Source organism: Pectinophora gossypiella, chromosome 24, assembly GCF_024362695.1.
Source record: "Pectinophora gossypiella chromosome 24, ilPecGoss1.1, whole genome shotgun sequence".
NCBI lineage: Eukaryota > Metazoa > Arthropoda > Insecta > Lepidoptera > Gelechiidae > Pectinophora > Pectinophora gossypiella.
In genome coordinates this window covers 5,340,265-5,365,242 of record NC_065427.1, presented here as the reverse complement: position 1 = coordinate 5,365,242, position 24,978 = coordinate 5,340,265, and the positions used below count along the sequence as shown (strand labels likewise).

At 40.2% G+C, this 24,978-nt stretch overlaps 1 protein-coding gene across 3 annotated transcripts in view; it reads right to left on the bottom strand.

The window, feature by feature from the left end:
* Positions 1–24,978, bottom strand: part of LOC126377796 (ankyrin-3-like) — a 215,637-nt gene that overhangs the window by 20,517 nt on the left and 170,142 nt on the right. The window lies entirely within an intron of this gene.

Below are 24,978 nucleotides of genomic sequence, written 5' to 3'. Positions count from 1 at the left end.
CATGTGGGTTGTGAAGTGGAGTACCAACCTGATCAACCCTGGTGTCAGGGTTAGTATTGAGCCGCCAAAGGCCCCTGACACTGCTCATGTAACGACTATTTACTTACACCGTAGTAACCGGGACCAACGGCTTAACGTGCCTTGCGAACTATTGTTAGGTTATTGGTTGATTCGTTACACTCAATTATCTATTTCGATTACTTGCATTACTATTTGCTCATAATTCACTTAACATCACGCATCGAAATATCATGTTGCTTAGAAAGTATTAATGAATAGCATACCAGCAGGAGAATACGGAAGTATACATTTCTATATTCGTCAGCACGCGCCATACTTATACCACTGCGCATACTAAATAAGCGACGAGTATGAAAAGGACGCAAGATTGTTTTGTGTTTACTTCATGTTTTCTTAAGTTATTTCCAGGGTTGCTGGCGATACTCTAACCAACTCAGCCGGGTCTGTCTGACCAATAAACGATACGAATGCTATCTACGTAGATGGACGTCAAACGGTTATTGGTCGAAGGCCTCGATATATTCCGCGCCGGTTACCGTGCAGAGCCTACAGGATTCTTTTGGGGGGTTATTTGGTTTTGCTTTCAGTAGGCTTGGGTTTCCTTCAGAATCGCCAAGGAAGCACACACGCCCTGAGATACCGTGGTAGCGATACCACCGTCGCTTCTCATTGGTTGCGCCAGGACACCATAACGGCTGGGAGTGTGTCTGCGATCTACATGAGCTCATTCCACCACCCCCCTTTTATCTTCAGACTTGACGTACGGCCGGGTTCCATCCCTATTTGGTGGATATCCCAACTATTCGCACAAAGCGCTTCATCATCAAGTATCTTTCTAGCGTTATCCCGTTTTTTACAAATCCGCTTACCTAACCTGAAGATTTGACAGCTACGGTTTCTTAGAAGCGACTGCCTGTCTGAACTTCCAACCCGCGAAGGGAAAACCAGCCCAGTTCAGGTAAATTTTATCTTACGTGTTTCTTATAAAACTGACACCCCTACATACTTTGTATAGCTGTCCCTTTCATGACCAAAAATGGTACGTACGTTGCATCGTTTGCATTTTGTCAGTATTACAGTTAGGGTCAATGACATTGTCTAAAATTTTGGGTTCACGTGCATAATCTATTTGTTTCCACTCAGTGTTTCTGGTCGAACTAAATGAAGACAATACGAATGGCCGAGCGCGAAATTGCTATAACTTTTATATTTACAAAGGTGCTAATTCCTGTAAATACCATCTAATTTTATTTTAAGTTATATCTGTCATTTTCTTATCCGCCGAAAAGGAAAGGGACTCGCTGGTATGCAATCCGTTTGACGTGTGCTGTCAAATGATTCTGTCGGGTTATTGGCCAATGTAAAATTTTTAGGTTGTTTTGGATTTGTGCCTAAAATTGACGTGTGTTCCATTTTTATGCCTGTCGATTGCCCGTCCCTTTCCTTTTCGGCGGATAGGACAATGACAGGTATAACTTAAAATAAAATTAAGATGTTGTGTACTCGAATCATCACGAGTAGGTTGTATGAAATAACTCGTACCTCGAATAGCATCGACAACACACAGGATAATCTAATTTGCACAGTCGGCGTACAATGGTAGTGAAGAATCAGCCAACGAGAATTGTGTCAAGGATTTTTGTATAAGACAGATTTCTAGGTACGGTCACGAGTACCAATATGTAATATGTACACTTTGCAACCATGTCACATTAACTTTTAAATCTCATTAAATGTCAAATGAGGAGCTCGGTGGCGTAGCGGTAAACGCGCTCGGTCTGCGATTGTTGAAGTTAAGCAACTTTCGCAAAGACCGGTCATAGGATGGGTGACCACAAAAAAAAAAGTTTTCATCTCGAGCTCCTCCGTGCTTCGGAAGGCACGTTAAGCCGTTGGTCCCGGCTGCATTAGCAGTCGTTAATAACCACCAATCCGCACTGGGCCCGCGTGGTGGTTTAAGGCCCGATCTCCCTATCCATACATAGGGAAGGCCCGTGCCCCAGCAGTGGGGACGTTAATGGGCTGATGATGATGATGATGAAATGTCAAATATGATAGTGCGACAGGGTTCTAAAGTGGGTACATGATATTGCTCATAACTGCTTACATAGCTTTTACCCGCAGCCTCGCTCACGTTCCTTTTTCCTGATGTACCAATTTTAGCTTCCTTGAAAACTGCGAAAAGTCCCATTTCAAATTTCACCCCCTCAGGCAGAATTCCGAAAAAAAATGATGCACTCATTATCCTCATCATCAGCCCATTAACGTCCTCACTGCTGGGGCACGGGCCTTCCGTATGGATGGATAGGGAGATCGGGCCTTAAACCATCACGCGGGCCCAGTGCGGATTGATGGGTATTAACGACTGCTAATGCAGCCGGAACCAACGGTTTCACGTGCCTTCCGAAGCACGGAGGAGCTCGAGATGAAAACTTTTTTTTGTGGTCACTCATCCTATTACCGGCCTTTGCGAAAGTTGCTTAACTTAACAATCGCAGACCGAGCGCGTTTACCGCTGCGCCACCGAGCTTCTAAATAAATAAAAATAAAATAAATTGTACTGTATTCATGTGTTATGTCTGTTTGACAGAGTATATTTGATTTAATTTAATATGTTTGTAAAGATTACTGGAGTTTTCGCAAAGCGCGTGTATATATTTACATCTATTACATCAGAGATAAAAAAAAAATCTCGCGTCTTATCTGTCTATGAGTCATTTACAAACGTAACCTTGAAAATAAGTAGGTGTTCTCCAGCTACGTCGTTACGTGTTCCGACTGAGTAACGTTATGTTTTTCTACTACGGTTTTCTTTTTTCGTGGTGTATTATGTAGTGTTTCACTTAGCGCCTTGTTAATAAAAAAAGAAACATGCTGTGAACGTGTTTGACAGCTAAGCTAAATTAAATCCAACTATAAAATGCGTGGTGGAGGAAGCCTGCCTAACCTTCCAACTCGCGAAGGGACATCTAGGCCAGTACAAAAAATTTAAGAAAATTAAGATTAACAGCTTCCTGGAGGTCCGGGTTCGATTCCCGATGGGGACATTGTCGAAATCACTTTGTGAGACTGTCCTTTGTTTGGTAAGGACTTTCCAGGCTTGAATCACCTGATTGTCCGAAAAAGTAAGATGATTCCGTGCCTCGGAGGGCACGTTAAGCCGTTGGTCCCGGCTATTAGCCGTAAAAACACCTCCACCAACCCGCATTGGAGCAGCGTGGTGGAGTATGCTCCATAACCCCTCCAGTTGATTGAGGGGGGGCCTGTGCCCAGCAGTGGGACGTGTATAGGCTGTTTATGTATGTATGTAAGAATGTGATTTTTCAAAGAGGCACTTATGTGCTTTACTATAAGGCAACATTATCATCTGCAAAAACATCCTAGAATCGTTTGTCCTTTTGTGAACTTTTTCGTGGCGTGAACTATAGGTATATTTGAAGCCTGGTATCATCTTCAGTCTCCGTTTCTAATCTTCTTCTTCCTTGCGCTATCCCACTTTAGGTGGGGTCGGCTCTCCTAATTTTGCGGCGCCCTGACATTCTGTCTAGGGTTGTCGGGTCGGGTAAATTTTCGTTTTTGAATAATCGGGACATGCTGGTCCACCAAGTATAAGGAAGGCGTCCTCTGCCTCTTTTGTTCTCGGGCAGGCAAAGAGCTGTGTGGACTACACACTGCTGGTCTCTCCGCATTTCGTATCCGTTTCTAATAAGGCAGCATTAAAATCTGATACGGAACTGGTGACAAACCTATCGCCATCATGTTACGGAAGAAACCAGTAGATTGTCACGGCGGCAAGATATGTCTCATATAATGCGATTTCCATACGCTTCATGTGTTACGCAAGCAATTGTAACAGATGCGATATTGTGTCATATGCGTGTGGGCGTCCACAATTGACCATCATCCGACTCCTGACATCCGACCCTGACGTATGAGAGTATACACGTTCGATCTTGCGACATTCCTCGCAATTAAGACGTAAATTGGGAAGAAAATATCTGAAGAGAAAAAGTAGGAACATAATGTTATTACGTATTGACGGCGCCCGTGGTCCAGTGCTCGATTGCCGGCGGAGACATCTAATAACAAAAAGCACTGATTTGGAGTTTCGAAGACCTACTATTTTAGAAGAATACTCACGGTACCACTGCCACACCCTCGACTGCCCGCACAATTAATTCCAACTATCCAATGCAAATTGTCAATTATATTAATAAGCTTCTATCATGTAAAATAATTCCTATTTACTGTTTAATTACGAGGACGACATGGTCGTTATTCTTGTACCAAGTCCTTTATTAAATAAAAGATATTAAAAAAAAACTATCCAATGCGAGATGGAGCAAGAGCAGTGTGTCAGGATCGAAGCAAATGGAATTCTAAAGTCTCTGCTTACCCCGGTGGAAACAACGCGTGAATTATGTATGTCGAGGGTGAGTTCTGAACGTCGGAGGTCAATATCGTCATCCCTCTCACAACTCACATGATATAGTATAAGATTACGCTGTTTTTATAAATAATTAAAGCACATAATAACTGGTTCTTACCGCGTTTAAATGGGGATATGAGACTCGTGACTCTATGTGCTTTAATTATGATAATAACCGCGTAAACTAAATGAAAATAAAAATAAATGATAAATTGCATATACATCATCATCAGCCGTACGACGACGCCCACTGCTGGGCATAGGCCTCCCCCCTCTGCCATATACGTATATACTAAAGACAAACTATGCGGAAGATTGCATCGACCTAATTTTTACTTTATACATAGACACGGAACAGATTCGGACAGTAGTGCAAGAAAAACGACTTGTTTTGATGCATGTCTTATAAAAGATTTTATATTTATATCGCGTTGGAGTTCTTTATATTCACGTTGCGCTTGCGTTCTAAATATTAGTTCATTTTCTGGTAATACTCTTCTCCAGTTTATAATCAAAAGATTTCTTCCCAAGTCTTCTTCAGAAGGTAAATACTTTAAAATACCATAATAAACATTTATTAATTTAGAATAATAATAACGTTCCCTTATTCTTATCTATCATAAAATAATAATAATAAAATCACACAGGAAAATCTATTCTTTTTAATTAATCTTTTCTTTATTTTTACCTTTGTAAATCTGTGTTTTGGTGCAATAAAGTGTACGTATATTTGTATTTATATCTTTTCTTTTATCTTTATTCTTCGATATGATATTCTTTTGTATCTTTTGACCCTAAATCTTTTATTTTTAATTAATCTTTTCTTTATTTTTACCTTTGTAAAACTGTGTTTTGGTGCAAAGTGTACGTATATTTGTATTTATATCTTTTCTTTTATCTTTATTCTTCGATGCGATATTCTTTTGTATCTTTTGACCCTCATTTTTTTGTATCTACTTAATAGCCCCCATCCAGCAGTGGGATCAAATAGGCTAGAACTGTTAATTTTGGCCTAAAATATATTGAGAAAATAAAATTCCGAGCTTTTGCTCAGCTCTTGTCAAGCAGGGACGAGCGAGTTAACCATTACACCACGGGGTGCTCCTCCTGTCCATGCGAAATTCGATCTATGTATCGTCATACAGCCGACGCGCACACACTCATACACACACGCACACATGCACGAGCTGCGGGTTCAAGTCCCGTCCGATTCAGAATGTTTTTCGATTTAAATTTTCTCTTTGTAAGTTTCCCTAAACACGAATAAGTGCTATAAAAACAAAAATCATCTACATAACATACATAAACAGCCTACATACGTCCCACTGCTGGGCACAAGCCTCCCCTCAATCAACCGGAGGGTGTATGGAGCATACTCCACCTCGCTGCTCCACTGCGGGTTGGTGGAGGTGTTTTTACGGCTAAAAGCCGGGACCAACGGTTTAACGTGCCTTTCGAAGCATGGAAGATAATTCAAGCCTGCCATGTCCTTACTAAACAAAGGACAGTCTCACAAAGTGATTTCGACAATGTCCCCATCGGGAATCGAACCGGGACCTCCAGATCGTAAGCCTAACGCTCTAACCACTAAACCACGGAGGCTGTTAAAATCATCTAAATAATATTATTAAGCAACAACAAACATTGCATTAACTCTTCAAATTCAAACTAACAGCACTCATAACCTAATGGACCTGTCAACTCTTTAAATAATGTTTTTTCAATCATATTGACCCCATAATGTAATTGACCACTCTCTTGATAACAATCATTAGACAATAAGAAGACAGAAGGGCAATTGCGTCATCGACCGATAGAGAAGGTGACAGGTGTAGAAATTCAAACACATTATCTAAATTATATCGTCACTGGAAATGCAAAATTACATAAGCGCAAAAATATCCTAAAATAGTAGTCCATCTTATGATATCTATTGCTAGACATAGAAATTGAAAAAATGTAAACTTACGTTGACGTCATCTAAATTGGATAAATGGGTAGAAAGTTATGATAAAAATCTAATAAAATATTTTAAACGGCTTTTTCTTGAAATGGCATTTTGGCGCTTACGTAATTTTGCCTTTTCAGTGACGATATAAACTTACTAATATGAGAGATAGGTTTAGAGACCGGCCTCTGTGGACCAGTGGTTTGAGCGGTGAGCTCACGACCCGGAGGTCCCGGGTCCAATCCCGGTGGGGCCATATCACAAAAATCATTTTGTGATCCCTAGTTTGGTTAGGATATTAAGGCTGATCACCTGATTGTCCGAAAGTAAGATGATCCGTGCTTCGGGAGGCACGTTAAGCCCTTGGTCCTGGTTACTACTTACTGATGTAAGTATGTAGTCGTTACATGAGTCATGTCAGGGGTCTTTAGATTCTTAAGATTCCCATTGAAATTCAGAATTTACCTTTCAACAGTTTTAAAACAGTGATTAAACCTAAACTTAGTAAAAAGGTTATGATAAGGTTAATGACTACGTAAAAGATAGAAATGCTTAAACTATGTGTACAATTCATTTGTACTTTAAAGCAATTAAGAGTATACAAACAAACAAACAATAAATATATTTTGAGATTGTGTTGTGTTGTTATAATTACAGTAAAAAGTTGTCGCCTAGTGTGAGGGAGAAAGACAGTCTGTGCGCTCTGTTTCTAGGGGGGGTGAGGTAAAATCGACCTCACTCGGTGCGGGGCGGAGTGTCCCTTCTAAACGTAGTAGGTATTATTTATTCTGTGACATTACACTTGTACCTATAGAGCGCTCATATTAATACTAAATCCAAAGACGCAATAACTACCTAATTAGAAATTCGTTTGTGAATCACACACAAAATTAGTCGAGTCTTAAAATGTTTGCTGCAATAATATTGAAAGCGAAGTCTTTTGTTTGCATTGCTATGGCTTCTAAGTAGGTGATGCGAGTTCTTTTTTTATACTGTGACATTGAATTATTTGTCTGAAGATGTCTAGAATAAACTTTATATTTGGATTGGACTAAACATTACTGTTTAGTTTAGTCACTCAAATACACAGAGCATAACATAAATAGCCTATATACGTCCCACCGATGGGCACAGGCCTCCAATCAATCTGAAGGGCTATGGAGCATACTAGCTGCCCTGTGCGGGTTGGTGGAGACATTTGGGCTAACAGCCCTGGACCAATGGCTTAACGTGCCATTTGAAGCTCAGAATCATTTTTACTTTTTCGTACAACCAGGTGAGTCAGCCTGCAATGTTCTAGCCAAAGAACGGGCTGACAACGTGATTTTAGAACGTTCCTTCGTCGGGAATCTAATCTGGACTTCCAGATCATGAGCCTAGTCACTCAATTTAAGTATTTATTTTGAGGAAGACTTACGGCCATTACGGACTTACGGCCAACAGCCTCCATGGTCTAGTGGTTAGAGCGTTAGGCTCACGATCTGGAGGTCCGGGTTCGATTCCCGATGGGGACATTGTCGAAATCACTTTGTGAGACTGTCCTTTGTTTGGTAAGGACTTTTCAGGCTTGAATCACCTGACTATCCGAAAAAGTAAGATGATTCCGTGCTTCGGAGGGCACGTTAAGCCGTTGGTCCCGGCTATTAGCCGTAAAAACACCTCCACCAACCCGCAGTGGAGCAGCGTGGTGGAGTATGCTCCATACCCCCTCCGGTTGATTGAGGGGAGGCCTGTGCCCAGCAGTGGGACGTATATAGGCAGTTTATGTTACGGCCATATACATTTTATAAAATAATAACCAGACAATAACTAAAGGCTAATTACAAGTCTCCACCTAATAGTGGCTAAGTTATTTATCCTTTTACAATCACAAAAATCAAGAATTATGTAAAGTAGGTTAAAGTAGGATGTTACAAACATGGAACGCGGTTGTGTGCAAATGCGTTCCCGTATCCCCCGCCACACGGCGGCAAGGAGGAACACCAAATAGTACCCACAGTGTTAGTGACACCGTAACGACTACTGCGGGGGATGATTCAGACCATGATTCTGAGTTGTATAGTCGTTACATCAGCCATGTTAGGGGCATTTCGTGGCTCAATAATAACCCTGACACCAGGGTTGAGCAGGTCACTCAAGAGGTAGCCCTTTGAATCACTGCGCACTCATTTGAAACTAACACCCTGATATTTTAAATGTAAGCAGTGCAGTGATGATATCTTTAAAAGCAGACTGAAATCAATATCAACTTAACACACGAGAGAAGAATTAAAATTTGTGTAATTGTGTAATTTTGTAACAATTGTTGTTGTTAACAATTTGGTTTTTTTTTGTTTTGTAATTTTGTCTAAGCTCACGAATATATCCCAATTTTGTCTAGCTTTAATAATGATATAAAAAAGCAAATCTTCTGGACAATCCCACGTTTGGTCGTATCTCTAGCAGATCGTCACCAATCTAACCTGAAAGGTTGTTATCTAAATGTGACTAATAAGAAGTGGGCGGGCGGTTAGGTCAGACAACCTCGAATGCCTGTGTTTTCGAAACTAGCGAATAATATAAAATGATATAATATAATAATATTACATACATACATAAACAGCCTATATACGTCCCACTGCTGGGCACAGGCCTCCCTTCAATCAACCGGAGGGGGTATGGAGCATACTCCACCACGCTGCTCCAGTGCGGGTTGGTGGAGGTGTTTTTACGGCTAATAGCCGGACCAAAGGATTAACGTGCCCTCCGAAGCACGGAATCATCTTACTTTTTCGGATAATCATATGATTCAAGCCTGAAAAGTCCTTACCAAACAAAGAACAATCTCACAAAGTGATTTCGACAATGTCCCCATCGGGAATCGAACCCGGACCTCCAGATCGTGAGCCTAACGCTCTAACCACTAGACCACGGAGGCTGTTATTATACTCACAATATAATATAATAATATTATATTGCGAATATTAATTAAGTATTATTTATTTATTATTATTGTGGGTCTTATTAAGACAAGACGAATTTATTAAAAACATCATAGAAGAGAAGCTACAAGGAAAGGGAATACCAAGAAGAGCTTTTAAAGAGAAGGCGAACGTCGTCTCTTATAAGGAAGTGATAGAATTGGCCTTTGACAGACAATAATGGAGAATGCTACACCGACAAGAGCGTGACTCTTATTTTAGTGATGTGATAGCGAATATTGTTATATTCGAAATTATATATAAAACAATAAATACAGAAATTTAAATAAAGCGACCGAAAACTTCGCTTTAGAAAGAGTCCGACAAGGTAGTGAATATTCAAAAAGCATTAAATTATTTTTGTAAATTGCTAGTGATTCAACATTCCTAAGTAACAAAGATATTTAGAGATTGATACACTTACATACAAAAACTCACGGCTGCTCTATTGGGGTGGGCAAAGCCACAACTCACCAAAGACAACTTGCAGCCAGTTAGTCCTAAGATGGATATTTATTTATTTATTACACTTACATTTGCAACATTACAGTTATATATCCGAAGAGCTCGGTGGCGCTGCGGTAAACGCGCTCGGTCTGCGATTGTGGAAGTTAAGCAACTTTCGCAAAAGCCGGTCAAAGGATGGGTGACCAGAAAAAAAAAGTTTTCATCTCGAGCTCCACCGTGCTGCGGAAGGCACGTTAAGCAGTTGGTCCCGGCTGCGTTAGCAGTCGTTAATAACCATCAATCCGCACTGGGCCCGCGTGATGCTTTAAGGCCCGATCTCCCTATCCATCCAAGGGGAAGGCCCGTGCCCCAGCAGTGGGGACGTTAATGGGCTGATGATGATGAGTTATATATCCATTACGTTACAAACGATATGATAAACCTTATGGTGACAAGGGATCAGAAATGTTGGTATTTAAAAAAAACTTATTAAAGTTTTTAATAGATATTTCCTGTAGTTTAATAAAATCTTGGTCATAAAGTTCTATAAGTCGTCATGCAGATGGTGTTGCTAAGTAGGTACGGTCATGAGTACTAATATGTACGTTGAAACCATGTCACATTAACTTTTTTGACAAATAAAACCGTAAGTCTCATTAAATGTCAAATATGATAGTGCGACAGGGTTCTAAAGTGGGTACATAATATTGCTCATGACTGTACGACAGTTGTCCAGTCGATCGATCCTACTCAATTATAGAAGAGGTTCAGTCTACGTTCCTACTTCTGATTGTGTATTGACTTGGGCAGAATGTAACTTGTAACATTTTCCAGTGTAACAAGTAAGTAAAAAGAAGTAGTGAGTATTTATTATGTTACATCATCACGGTACATGTTTACACGGTATACACGTTTTGGGTTTCAATCTAGTTATTACCCACATCTGTAACCTTTTATTTTCGCATGTCATGATTGTTACCTGTTGTGTGTACCTTTTAAATAAATAAAATCACCAGCCATTGACGTCCCCACTGCTGGGGCATGGGCCTTCCCTATGGATGGATAGGGAGATCGGGCCTTAAACCACCACGCGGGCCCAGAGCTGATTGGTCGTTATTAACTACTGCTAATGCAGCCGGGACCAACGGCTTCACGTGCCTTCCGAAGCACGGAGGAGTTCGAGAACTTTTTTTTGTGGCCTTTGCGAAAGTTGCTTAACTTCAACAATCACAGACCGAGCGCGTTAACCGCTGCGCCACCGAGCTCCCCATGTACGGTACACATTACCGTAATAGTATCACTACATAGTATAAAACAAAGTCACTTTTTCTGTCCCTATATCCCTATATAAACAGCCTATATGGGTCGTTCTTCTTTTTTATCGACAATGATCTGTCCTTCGCTCTGCTATAACATAGCATGTTTTAGAATTTTATTTAATCTTTCCATTGTCCAAAAATATAGTTATCTTATTATACTTAAAATACTAGCGAAATACTAATCGGTTCCTCGATTAGTGATTAACGTAGCTTGGTTGTTTTTCACAAAATTCTGTGACAGAGTGGTAAATCGAAATGCTGTCTCCGATGAAAAGGGCCACTCTGTCACAATATATTTTGCAATGCGCCTGCAAGGAACAGTATATTACCAAGATAAAGAGAAACACTAAATACTCCTCTATAGACACATCTCTATATGATGTTTTTTAAATATTTATTGCCGTTATAATGAAAGATGTTAAATCCGATATAACGAGAAAATGACTTCTTATTGTCGATAAAAAAGAAGAATGACCCATATACGTCCCACTGCTGGGCACAAGCCTCCCCGCAATCAACCGGAGGGGGTATGGAGCATACTCCACCACGCTGCTCCAATGCGGGTTGGTGGAGGTGTTTTTACGGCTAATAGCCGGGACCAACAGCTTAACGTGCCCTCCGAAGCACGGAATCATCTTACTTTTTCGGACAATCAGGTGATTCAAGCCTGAAAAGTCCTTACCAAACAAAGGACAGTCTCACAAAGTGATTTCGACAATGTCCCCATCGGGAATCGAACCCGGACCTCCAGATCGTGAGCCTAACGCTCTAACCACTAGACCACGGAGGCTGTTAAGTGTGACGTCGTAAGTAATTTCATTTTTCTTCAGTATTACACCCGAGCGACGTCGGGGCGGGTCGCTAGTTAAATACAAGTAAGTGTATTAAGAATAATAAATAATTTTATATCACGTGGTTTTTAGGATTTGTGCCTTGTTAATAGCTATAGGATTGCTCCCTATTACATAAGCTCACAACTTTGTCAAAGGTACATCCATCGCAAGATGGATGACCTAAGTACCCACACCTCACCAAACTTTCTGTTAGACCAACGTTAAGTGGTGAGCCGTATCGCGTCTATAATGGTCTAGGCAACTGTGTCAGTGGGAACTGCACTTCTTCTATCGTGTAGGTTGTGAGGTGAATTACCAACCTCAACAACCCTGGTGTCAGGGTTGCTATTGAGCCGTCAAAGGCCCCTCACGTGGCTCATGTAACTTTTAACAGTGACTGCACTTAAGATAAATATTCATCAGCTCTTGTCGGTGTGGCATTATTCATGCTACTTTTTTGGGGAAAAATAGGGCAGTGGTTTCTCTTGTCTTCCGCCCAAGATAAATAATCCATGGGAATTAAATATAGATGAAAAAAAAATTGCGATCGGCACATTGTTAATACCCGGAATAAAAATAAACTTGCTTTACAAGTCAGTCGATTACATAAGATCACTAAATATTTTAATGGGCAATGTATACGTTTTTACAATAAGATTCCCATTGACATTCAGAATTTGCCTTTTAACAGTTATGATGATGAGACGTTCGTTATGTAAAAATTGACGATTCAAAGTGTAACTATGTTACCTACTGAATAAAGATAATTTTGAATTTGATGGGGAGGAGTGAGTGGTGTTTATTCTCTGCCTACCCCTTCGGGGATACAGGCGTGATGTTTTGTCATGTTGTGGCAACTAGTATCCGCTATCCGCCGTTCTCCCGGCCGCTCCGACATACGACAGTCCGAAGGCGCGTCAGTTGACATCATCGTCGAATCAGGCGCCTCTAATGCATGTTTGTTTCCCTGATGCACGTTAATGGCCACACATATGGTACACTGCCAATGTACCACCTACGCTGTGGGGTAATTAATGACACATAGCTCTTCCCGACGTTTCTGTTCAAAGCCATACATCTTGGTGTTCACAGTATGCCTCCATTGCGGCCGATCCTGGACCAGCATCTCCCACCGCGATGGGGCCACGTCACATCCTTTCATGTGTGTGCTTGATTCAAAACGCGACGAGTTGAAGGCCCGACCATCTGCGGCCATAACATATAACTATATCGGAGGTGTGCTGACGTGCAGTGAATGTGGCCGTACATTCACTGCTAAGATCGGTTACGTCAGCCATATAAGAGCGCATCTTAGGCGTTCCTAGATTGGTGATTTGTCGCCATGGCCGAATATGGCTGGAAAGGATATATACACATAACATAAGTTCACGACTATATCTCAATTTGAGTCGTCAGTGGTACGGTCACGAGTACTAACATGTCACTTTGAAACCATGTCACATTAACTTTTTTGACAAATTGAACCGTAAGTCTCATTTAATAACAAATATGATAGTGCGATAGGGTTCTAAAGTGGGTACATGATATTGCTCATGACTGTACACCCATTGCAAGATGACCTAAGTAACAACACCGCACCGAGCTAATAAGGATAAAAATTAGAAGCTCAAATAAATGTAGTCGGCAGCACTGTCGAGTGCTCCTAAACTTTGACAGTTCTTCATACTATCCAGCTAAAATTCGTAATAAACTGCTCCGAAGGATGAGTTACGAAAAGGCAACAGTCATCGGTCGGAAAACTTTTGCGGTATAATGACACCGAAAAGATCAAAATCCCTCTATCATAGAATAAAGAATAGTATGTATAAAACGGTAACTCTCCGTCCCGCACCAAATCGTATCGGACGTACCTCACCCCCTCTGAGTCTAACTTTAGTCTTAAATGACAGTAAGCCGCTATAGAGTAAGGGGGAAGAAATAGATATCTTCCAGCGAACTGTGTTTTATAGTCAGACCAGTATAGAAGCTGAACACAAAGGATAACCCATACAATTTCTCCTATAACCGGCGCCGGCGACGCTCGTACAACCCATCTACTACCATTAATTTATCGTAGCCACTTAATTGGTGCTTCCTATCCTAACCCGAATAACTGTAATTACCACTGGAAGCTATTTTTAGCGTACCAACCTGAATGATTACTATTATATTACTACTTAAGAGTTTATATGAGTAAGTCTTTCTCATTATAAGAGCTGCGCTCTTGTTGGTGGAGTGATCGCCATTCCTATCTTCTTCCCGCCAAATCCTTCACCTCCTGATGTGACACGATACCTGCACCTTCTCTTTTATTTGTTTCATTAATGTTCAAATTCGATATACATTGCTTTAGGCCTGTGCTGGGATTAAATTATCTATTGTAGGTTATCTATCGACAATATAGACTATCATTTTCATGAATTTTCCGATAGGAAATTCCCCTTGATATCAACTCAAAATCATGGTCTAAATCATCCCCCTACGCGTCACGAACACCCATACACACTTGTATAACTACTTGTACGGGGTATAAGTGACATCGTAGCGAGTACTGAGGGGGATGATTCAACTTTTCCTGACGAGTTCTTCATTACTAAGAACCGCGTGTCCGCGACCACTAACACCACGCGCCCTTATAAAAGAAAATAAGAATCGATACTGATTTATACAGAAAGATAAAATAGATGTTTATCGCAGTCACTAATGGAGTGGCATTGGACGCGGATATAATGCTTATCATTAGCCACCACGCCTATATTAGATTGATTGGCTAGATTTACCACCAGTAGAAAAGGTGATTTATAACTGGGTAAGTGTATAGTCAGAGAAAAGATATGACTCTTAAAGTCTCTATACCTACTCATAAATATCATACTTTTAAGTCTTTAACTCATAAATATCTTTATTCACTTAACATAGTTACAGTTTGAATCGTCAATTTTTAAACGGGGTGTTAGTGACACCGTCACTACGCAACGACGTGTGACGGATGATTCCACTTGATAATAACTCAGAATAATGAGTTGAATCACCCCCTCAGTATTCGTTACGATGTCACTTACACCCCGTACAAGTACGGTCACGAGCATTAATATGTATACACTTTGGTACCATGTCACATTAACTTTTTTGACAAATTGAACTGTAAGTCTCACTAAATGTCAAATATGTTAATGCGACAGAGTCCTAAAGTGGGGACATTATATTGCTCATGACTGTACGTACAGTTAGCCGTACAAGTGCGTATGGGCGTTAGTGACACCGTAACAAATACTGAGGGGGAAGATTCACACCATGATTCCGAGTTGATATCAAATGGAATTTTGTGTCGGAAATTTCATGAAATTATTAGGTTTTTTTTTAAATTGTTTCCAGTTCCATAGTCTTGCGACGGGATGTTGTAAATGTATATGTGTGTCGTAGGTTTTACCTAAAAAACTTTTTTTTTTTAAGTAGTAGTAGTGTTTACATGGAACAAATTAAAGAGAAGGCGAACATCGTGTCTTATAAGGAAGTCAAAGAAAGAGCCCTTGATAGACAAGAATGGAGAATGCTACACCGACAAGAGCGTGGCTTTTAAATTAGTGATGTGATAAGGGTCAATATTGGACTAAGTATATTGGACGATAAAAAAAATCGTAAATGTTTATTATCCTGAAAAAAAAATTGTTGAAAAGAGGTCATGGGAAAAGCGAGCGGTAATAATAAACGTGAACTAAACTAACTAAAGAAATTCTCTCTCAGAAGTAAAAGATGACTTTAAGTTTTTCTAACAACTTTGACTCTCATTTACAAACTAGATTTGAAAAGGAAATCTTGAGGGTCCTAGATATTATGGTTACCACAATATACCTAGATTATAAACTAAAGCACATAATAACGGGTTCTTACCGCGTTTAAATACACTTCTCATCAAAAAAATCGAAACACCTTGCAAGTTTACGTTTTGTCAGGATTATCAGAAAAATGTGTACATTTAGGAATAAATGTTAAATGTCGTTTAATAGTGAGTAATATGAGCTTATCAAATCTTAATGTTAATGTTCTAAATTTAAATGAATTTTTCATAGGTTTCGTATTTTGTTAAATGAGTCATTTTTATTCCGTATGGAGTATAAAGGAAATGGATAAAACAACACACGTAAATGAAAAAAAAAAGCTAAAAAACGTTTATTTAATAACTTGTATTCCCTCCCCGAGCTCTAATTACTGCTTCCATACGGTTCTTCATCGATCGGATGAGAGTCACGATCACATGCTGTGGTATATTGTCCCATTCCTCTTGGATTGCATCTTGCAGCTGGCTAAGTGTTTCTGGGGCAGGATCTCTTGCTCGAATTCGTCTCTTTAATTCATCCCACAGATGTTCAATGAGATTCATGTCCGGGCTTCTTGCTGGCCATTCCATAATAGAGATATCGACTTCGTTAAGATAATCTCGTACGACGCCCGCGGTGTGAGCCCTAGCATTGTCGTGCATGAATATGAAGCCGTTGCCAATAAAATGTGCATAGGGCATCACATGAGGCTCGAGACACTCTTCGACGTACCGATGACAGTTTAGTGCAGGCAGACGTGGCCCAGACACGAAAGCAAGCTCTGTCTTACCGTCGGCGCTGATTCCTCCCCAAACCGTCCACGAACCGCCACCATAGCTGACCTTTTCTTCAATGCAGCATTGTGCATAGCGTTCTCCGTCTCTTCTGTAGACCTTGTTCCTTCCGTCGTTACCATACAGCATAATTTTACACTCATCAGAAAAGAGAACTTTGCTCCACTGTAGGTATGACCAATTTAGGTGCTCACGTGCAAAGTTAAGGCGCGCTCTTCGATGGTCTGCAGTTAATTTCGGCCCATTTGCTGGCTTATGCGGTACCAGTCCACGATCCTTCAACCTTCTTCTAATTGTAGAGTCACTTACAGCCACCCTTCGTACAACACGAAGCCGCTGCTGCAGTTGAAAAGCGTTAAGGCGTCGATTTCTTAAAGAAGTTGTTACAATAAATCGATCATCACGCTCAGAAGTGACCCGATTCCTGCCAGATCCTGAACGGCGCGTGAACAAACCAGTCTCCCGATAACGTTTATAGACTCTATGAACAGATGACAGGCTTAGATGCAGTCTTGCAGCCACAACACGCTGACTAAGGCCAGAATCCAGCAATGCCACAACTTGGGCGGCTTCTGTGGGCGAAGTATCCATACGTTTTAGAAAAAATACCTTTTTTTAGACGTCCCAAAGTCACAGTATTGAAATAAAAAACAAAAAGTTTAAGGATAGGCGCCAATTTTTAGTTTTTAAACGCTAAATGTACTCCAACCCTAAACACACATTTGTCTCAAAACAGTGATTCATTTCGTTTATAAGATAAACAAATGAAATTCTAATTTTGAATTTAGAATTTTCGCTTATTACTGTAATGGCCAAACTGCCAGCTATACATTTATGTATTTTTTTTCATCGTATGAATTCTTTTTTGTGTTAAATTCGGACAGAAACAATGAAAACGGAAGTGTTTCGATTTTTTTGATGAGAAGTGTATATCCCCATATCCCCATTTAAACGCGGTAAGAACCCGTTATTATGTGCTTTAATTATGATAATAACCGCGTAAACTTAAAACAATGTATAGGTTATAAACTATCATTAGAAAAATCAACTCCGTGGTCCAGTGGTTGAATACTGGGATCACGATCCGGAGGCCTCGAGTTCGATTCCCGGTGGGAAGTCACTTTGTGAAAGTATCCTTTGTTTAAAGGACATTGCAGGCTGAAATCACACGATTATTCGAAGAATGAGATGATTCCGTTCTACGAAGGGCTAAGTAAGTCTTCTTCTTCTATCGTGTGGGTTGTGAGGTGGATTACCAACCCCATCAACCCTGGTGTCAGGGTTATTATTGAGCCGCCATAGGCCCCTGACATGACTCATGTAACGACTGCATAGTTACATCAGTAAGTACGTATAGTAACCGGGACCAACGGCTTAACGGGATCATCTTACTCTCAGACAATGAGGTGATCAGCCTGTAATGTCCTAACGAAACTAGGGATCACAAAGTGGTTTTTGTTATATATCCCCACCGGGATTCGAACCCGGGGCATCCGGATCGTGAGCCCAACGCTCAACCACCAGGTGTAGTCGTTAATTGAGCCATATCAGGGGCCTTTCGCGGCTTAACTGATACTAGGGTTGAAAAACACATTAGGCGGTGGTGACTATTATACCAATTATACTCGCTCCTTGTTCGAGAGGTTTTAAGAGTAGGTAGGTGTTAAGAGTAGGTAGTCTTGTTTGAGGTAGTCTACGTCTTATGCTCCAGCATCGTCACAACGAACAAGGAGCTTCGTATAATTGAGATAGAACTTCACTTACAGGTAACTTCGTTTAATCTCATAATAATATCCCTGACACTAGAATTAGTAACCACGTTTCCAATATACTAACAAACATCTACTATCTGTTCCGGCTATTATCCGTAAAACACCTCCATCAACTCGCAGTGGAGCAGCGTGGTGGAGCATGATCCATACCCCCTCCAGATGATCGATATACCCAGTAGCGGGACGCATAAAGGTTGTTTAAAACTATCAAATATTCACCTCACAAAAACAAACAAACAGTAATAGCAAATGAATATTCAGTACAAATAATCCGCTAATGTCTTTGTTATTTTAACGATCCGATGTGCGCGGGAGCATAGTAATCATTACGATGTTATGTCTGCACACATTGTATAGATATAGGCACATAAAACTATAAAGCGCATGTGTTTGCAGTGGCGTAATTAGGCAATAATTGTCTGGGGGTCACTGATGGACCTCTACAATGTACAAACATCATTGAGGAGCTCGGTGGCGCAGCGGTAAACGCGCTCGGTCTGCGATTGTTGAAGTTAAGCAACTTTCGCAAAGGCCTATCCTATGACTGGATGGGTGACCACAAAAAAAAAAATCATCTCGAGCTCCTCCGTGCTTCGGAAGGCACGTTAAGCCGTCGGTCTCGGCTGCATTAGCAGTCGTTAATAACCACCAATCCGCCCCACGGAACAGCCCCGTCTTGATTTGGGGGCCCCGTGGCACTGTTTAGATTAGGAGGCCCCTGCGGCACTGTCTAGATTTGGGGTCCCTTGGCACTGCCTAACTCCATCCCTGGGCGTTACTATGTTCCATACAGGCTATTGTAAAATGATGACATTGTCTGATACTCATCTGTGTTTGCCCTTGGCAGAGCTGGACGGAAGTAGGGGCAAAAATGGCAAATAAATGTTGATTCGTAATGAAAATTGTGATTGCTTTGTAAGAATTATGTTTGTTTATGTAACGTTTGTAGTTCCGCTTTGACGAGAAATAAACACATTCACGTTTTCGATTCAAACGGACAATACTTAATAATAATTATACGTTACTTATGCATTAGAAAAACATATTAGCTGACAAATACATACCAGCTGACATCAAACATATACTAAGCTAACATAAAACACGTACTAGCTGACATATACCACATACTAGCTGATATAAAACATATACTAGCCGATATAAGACACATACTAGCTGACATAAAACATAAATACTAGCTGACATAAAACACATACTAGCTGATATAAAACACATACTAACTGACATAAACACGTATGACCTAACGATTACTTAATTTTAAAAAAAATGCAATTACAAGACGACTTATTAGAGATTGTGATAAGCAGATGTTGATATTAGACAATAAGACCCCGCAGTTGTGCATTAGCAAGTTATGAAAATGATACCCATTTAAGATGAGACAAACTACATTTTTCCGGACGTACTTCAGTTTATTATGCTAACAAATACAATGTGATAACCACAGCATGATGCTAACATGACCTCACCGTTTTGTGTAACTATGTAAATTAATTCTCAACCGGACTTTTGTTCGTGTGGTTTCGCTTCAAAATAGCTTCTATCATTACATGTGGTTTTCTAGTGAGAAAACTGCAGTAGGAATCATTTCGATTAAGAAAAATTGCGCCACCGAAATTACTAAGGATATAGTCAAAAGTACTTTCCCTGTCACACAGACAATTGTAAGCACTATATAGATAAGACTAGAAGGAAGAATTGGAAAAATCTTGACATTTATATAATCACGCTTAGCTTACGACGTCGTATCAACAGTGGCTGCAAGTTGTCTTTGATTGCTTGTGGCTCTGCCCACCCCATTAGGGATTGCGGGCGTGGGTTTATGTATGTTATATAATAAATAAAAATAAGATTACATAGTATAGAGGCTTCTACATGTTGACGTCGGCACCACGCACGCCTTCCAAACAACATACAAATAATATAAACTTATTTCCACACTAAAAATGTAGTAAATTAGGAAAAGAAACAAAAAAGGGTCTAAAGTATTCAATTCCATAATTTGAATTGTGGTCTAACAAAGGCCTTATAAGTCAGAATAAAAATACGTTCGGCAAAAATTTCGCAAGCAGTAAAAACTGAAAATTATTTAATGCGAAAACAGTGTTTTTTGGTCAATTTGTGGTAAGTTATGAATAACCGCATAGATATTAAGATATCAATAGTAACATCCTATATTTGGTGTGAAACATAAACCATACGGGGCGGGCAATGAAACTAGATAATCTGACTTTTATATAACCTCTTGCACTATTATGCATTATTATGCATCAGTACATTACCGAACTTTATAAAGGCTGAGCAGATGGGTACCTATTTTGCAACCTATCATGCATTATCATCATCACTAATTTAAGAGCCACGCTCTTGTCGGTGTAGCAATCTCCATGCTACTTTTTAGGGAAACATAGCAGTGGTTTCCCTCTTGCCTCAGCAGTACTCTGTCTGACGCGAGTGGGATGGCGCCCAGAGTAGTCTATTTCAAAGTCGTACTAGGACTCCTGTCCTCCGCCTCTGAATAGTACTGACAATTACTGCTGCTCTCTATCAGCATGCATTATACCAGTTCATATTTCGCATGAAACCTCAACACATTAACGATCATAGAAGAATTCGAGAGCCATTTAGGAATTACAAGTTATTTTAGGAAGTGCCATTATAAATGGGACGGAAATTGACCATTACAAGTTTTCCTTACGAACTGAACGGTCGCTACATCGGTGTAAACATGTAATGTTCAGTGTTGAAAACTGTAAATTTCAGCGTAGTGGCAAAGATTCAAACCAAACGTCACCTTGGACAAGATCCGATGGCGTTTAAAAACCCGGCGAACCCCATTACGAAAGATGTTCTATTCGGGACGTAAACATTGAAAGTAGGTTACGTTAATCGTGTCTGCGCAGATCATCCAAATATCAAATGAAATGGCAGACGGTTCGCTAAACCTGTGCCGAGTCGTATACAAGATGAAGTTTTTGTGTAAGTGCTTCTATGCTTCTGCTATGTTTCTGTGCTTCAAACGTCTCATCTCTAAGCAAATATTATACTACAATTATTACTTTATTACACCTCCCGACTATTGGATCTACAAGCCAATTTATAGGCGATGGTCTGGTAAGCTTTTCTGTAAAAATTGTTCATCATATCTATTTTAGGACTAGGGACTAGGGTAGGGGGGGAGGTAGATTAACAACCTCAACAACCCTAGTGTCAGAGTTATTATTGAGGCGCTAAAGGCAGAGGTGTTTAAAAAGAAAGAAAGAAAATATCGAAGATTGATTGTCTGAAAAAGCAAGACGATTCCACACTTCCTGAAGCCGCTCCGGCTATGAGACATAAAATCACCTCCAACCCGCATTAAATCAGCGTGGTGGAGTATCCTCTATACCCCCTCCGGTTGATTGAGTGGAGGGCAGCGGGTCGTGTATAGGCTGCTTATGATAATGATGATTTAGAGTCTCAATAATAACCCTGTTGTTGGCAATATTCTGGCGACTTCTGGGTTTCCCCACCCGAGAAGGATTAAAGCCGTGGGCATGGAATATACCAAGTTTTTCTCGCGTAACATAGTACGAAAATTACTCAACGCAGTTCAAAAGACACTTGAGTTGTAGATGCATACGCATGTTATGAAATAATTCTTTTACGAGTATTTAAACAGTTATGTAGTTTTGGGTCAACATCTGTTATACGCTTCATTTAAAAGTACAACAATATTGCTTGTGAATGCATTTAACCTATAGCGTATCGAATAGCGTATAGTTGAGGGCGCGACTTCATAACTTTATGCCATTGCATCGTATCTTTCCCGAAGTTTTTGTAAAGGACAATGCTCAAAAATAACAAAGAATAAGTGTCCCTTATTAATTAGGATGCAAACATAATACACTTTTACAAAAATAGCCTAATAACAAAATCCAGAAAGGTTTGTACGCACACTTAGGGAATCGTCGTAACAATTGGGCAAAATGTAAGATTGGTAAGGCTTACCCTGCATTCAAGCTAAAACTACATAATTATTTATGATCACAATATCAAAACGGACAAGTAAAACAATCTAAAATTTAACACAACATAACATAAGCTGACGACGCGACGACGCGCGCTGATGTAGCGAGTAGGCGCCGCTACTTCAAAAGCGCACCCCTGATGCCGGGCAGCAACGGTATCAGTACTGATTGGAGGCCGAGGAAATGGATTCTGGTAGGGCTCTAGCTAGAACATCACCGATTGAGAAATTGGTCGGTGTGCTGCGGAACGGAAGGCGATTGGGGCAACCACCGTTCTACACGGCCTATCTATTACTCCACCGACAAGAGCGCAGCTCTTCAATAAAAAGAGAGAGAGAGAATATAAGCTAACGATTTATATCCCAATTTTTATAGTCATAGGTACATCCATCGCAAGGTGAATAAAGTACCCACGCCTCACCGAGCTTTGTTAGACCAACGTGATAGGTCTAAGATCTGAAAGTTACCTAAGAACAGAACCACGCGTATTCGCATTACTTAGCCAACGTAATGAACAAAAGCAACCATTAGTAAAATAATAAAACTCCTTGGCACATCCCCGACATTTCATACAAACAACATCGTTTTACACAGACACTACACATTGACATTATGGTACACACGCATCTGTGTGTGTGACGTCTGACACCACACGATTCAGTGAGGGGGGTTGAGGTAAACCAAGCTCAGACGCTGGTGGGGAGCGGAGAGTTACCGTTCTATACGTATTGTTCCTTATTCTATGTCCTTGGAAAGGTCGTTGGCATAATAGTGCCATAAATCGTTGGATTGCCGGCTGACTTTTTGGACGTTTCTCCTTGTTGCCACCCCGGTCTGATGGTCTACATAAAGTTATGCCATGATAATGAATCTAATTTTCCATAATGGATTCAACTTTAACATTATCCTGCAAGTATAATACTGTAATTTGAGTTGATAAAAGTTGCTAATAATTTAGTACTAATATGTTTCGAGGCGTGTTATTTGTAAGTTCTAAAGTTTCACTCATATTTTGTTTCTAAAAATATTTTTTTGGATAATATAATATATAGGGCTCGCTTACCTAACCTGAAGATTTGACAGGTCCGGTTTTTTTACAGAAGCGACTGACTGTCTAAACTTCCAACCCGAAGGGAAAACCAGACCAAAACAGTTTAGGTCACATACTTCCGAAACACATTTCCCGGGTATGTGGAATTCCTCAGGGTAATTTTCTTCACCGCTGCTGACCACGAGATAATCATTTATCCAAACATGAATTCGAAAACACGTTCATTAATCGTTGGTGCTGTGCTGGGATTCAAACCTGCCACCTCAAAAGTGACAGTAAAGCGTTCTTCCAATTGAGTTACCACGGCTCTACGTAACTGGATCGGGTGTGATCTCTTAACTTATAACATGTTTTAAAATGTATGATAAGCGGCAATAAAATTATAATTTTCTCAGAAGATGATTTCATGTTATAACATAAATTTACTACTACAATTCTCAATTTTCAATTATACCGTAGATTGAGTATCAGCGCTCAAAAAGTGGGACGCAAAGTTACTGTTAATATAGCGACGTTGACAGTACTTTACCTCAGTGCGCGATTAAGCGCCGAACTGGCAACACGGGGAAGTGCGTGGTAAAGCTCAAAGCGAAAAAAGAAGGATGGAACATCTTAATTTTCACAGTAAAAGCTACCAATATTATTATTTAAGTTTATAGACTAAAGCAAGTACTCCCGGTCAATCCAAGTCGCAGTATAACCCGACCGCTTTACGAGGCACCACGCGCTAATATACGTAATAAGAGGATGCGTACTTTCTTAATTTGACACGATTTTATTGAATATACCGCTGTATCTGAATGTATAGTTAAACAAGCGCCAAGTTTTCGTCGCATTTTTGTATCAAGCGCTGTATCTACGGTACTGGTAAATCAATGTGTTATAACCTTAAATTATGTCAGTTATGGATCTTTATACGACCGCATCCGAAGGATATCCTATTTAATCGTAAGCCGTGTTTACATCATTCCAGTTAAGCGGATCAGTCTTACCTTTTGCGTAGGCATTAGAAATGATGCCGACTGACCTTTATGCTAACTAGCTCTGCCCACTCACTACCCTCCCTGTTAAGTCTACAGCTGGAACTGGAATAATAGGCTAGCTTCCAACTAGTCAAATCAGTTACTTTTTACTCACACGTGTCAAAACACGAAATTACTTAGGTACTTATGAAAAAGCACCGCTGACGTCATAGAAAAAATTGACGACGTCGCACTTATTATAACATTTTCCTTTTTTAAATTTCATAAATAAGTTACAAGATCTGTTTGGATCTGTTTTTGTATATTAATCGGAATTTCAAAGATAACCTTGACCTAGTAAACTACACAATTGTAGGTGATATTTCGTAGTTTTTGCGTACAATGATGTCTCGTAAGTAAACCAATGGTAATACTTTTTAGATCAAGTAGAAATGAAACCTAAAAGAAAATCATCGACACAACATCACACACATCTCCCTCCCCCCCCCCTCCAAGGGGCGAGGGGTAGAAAATAAATCAGTGTCCCACTGCTGGGCACAAGCCTCCCCGCAATCAACCGGAGGGGGTATGGAGCA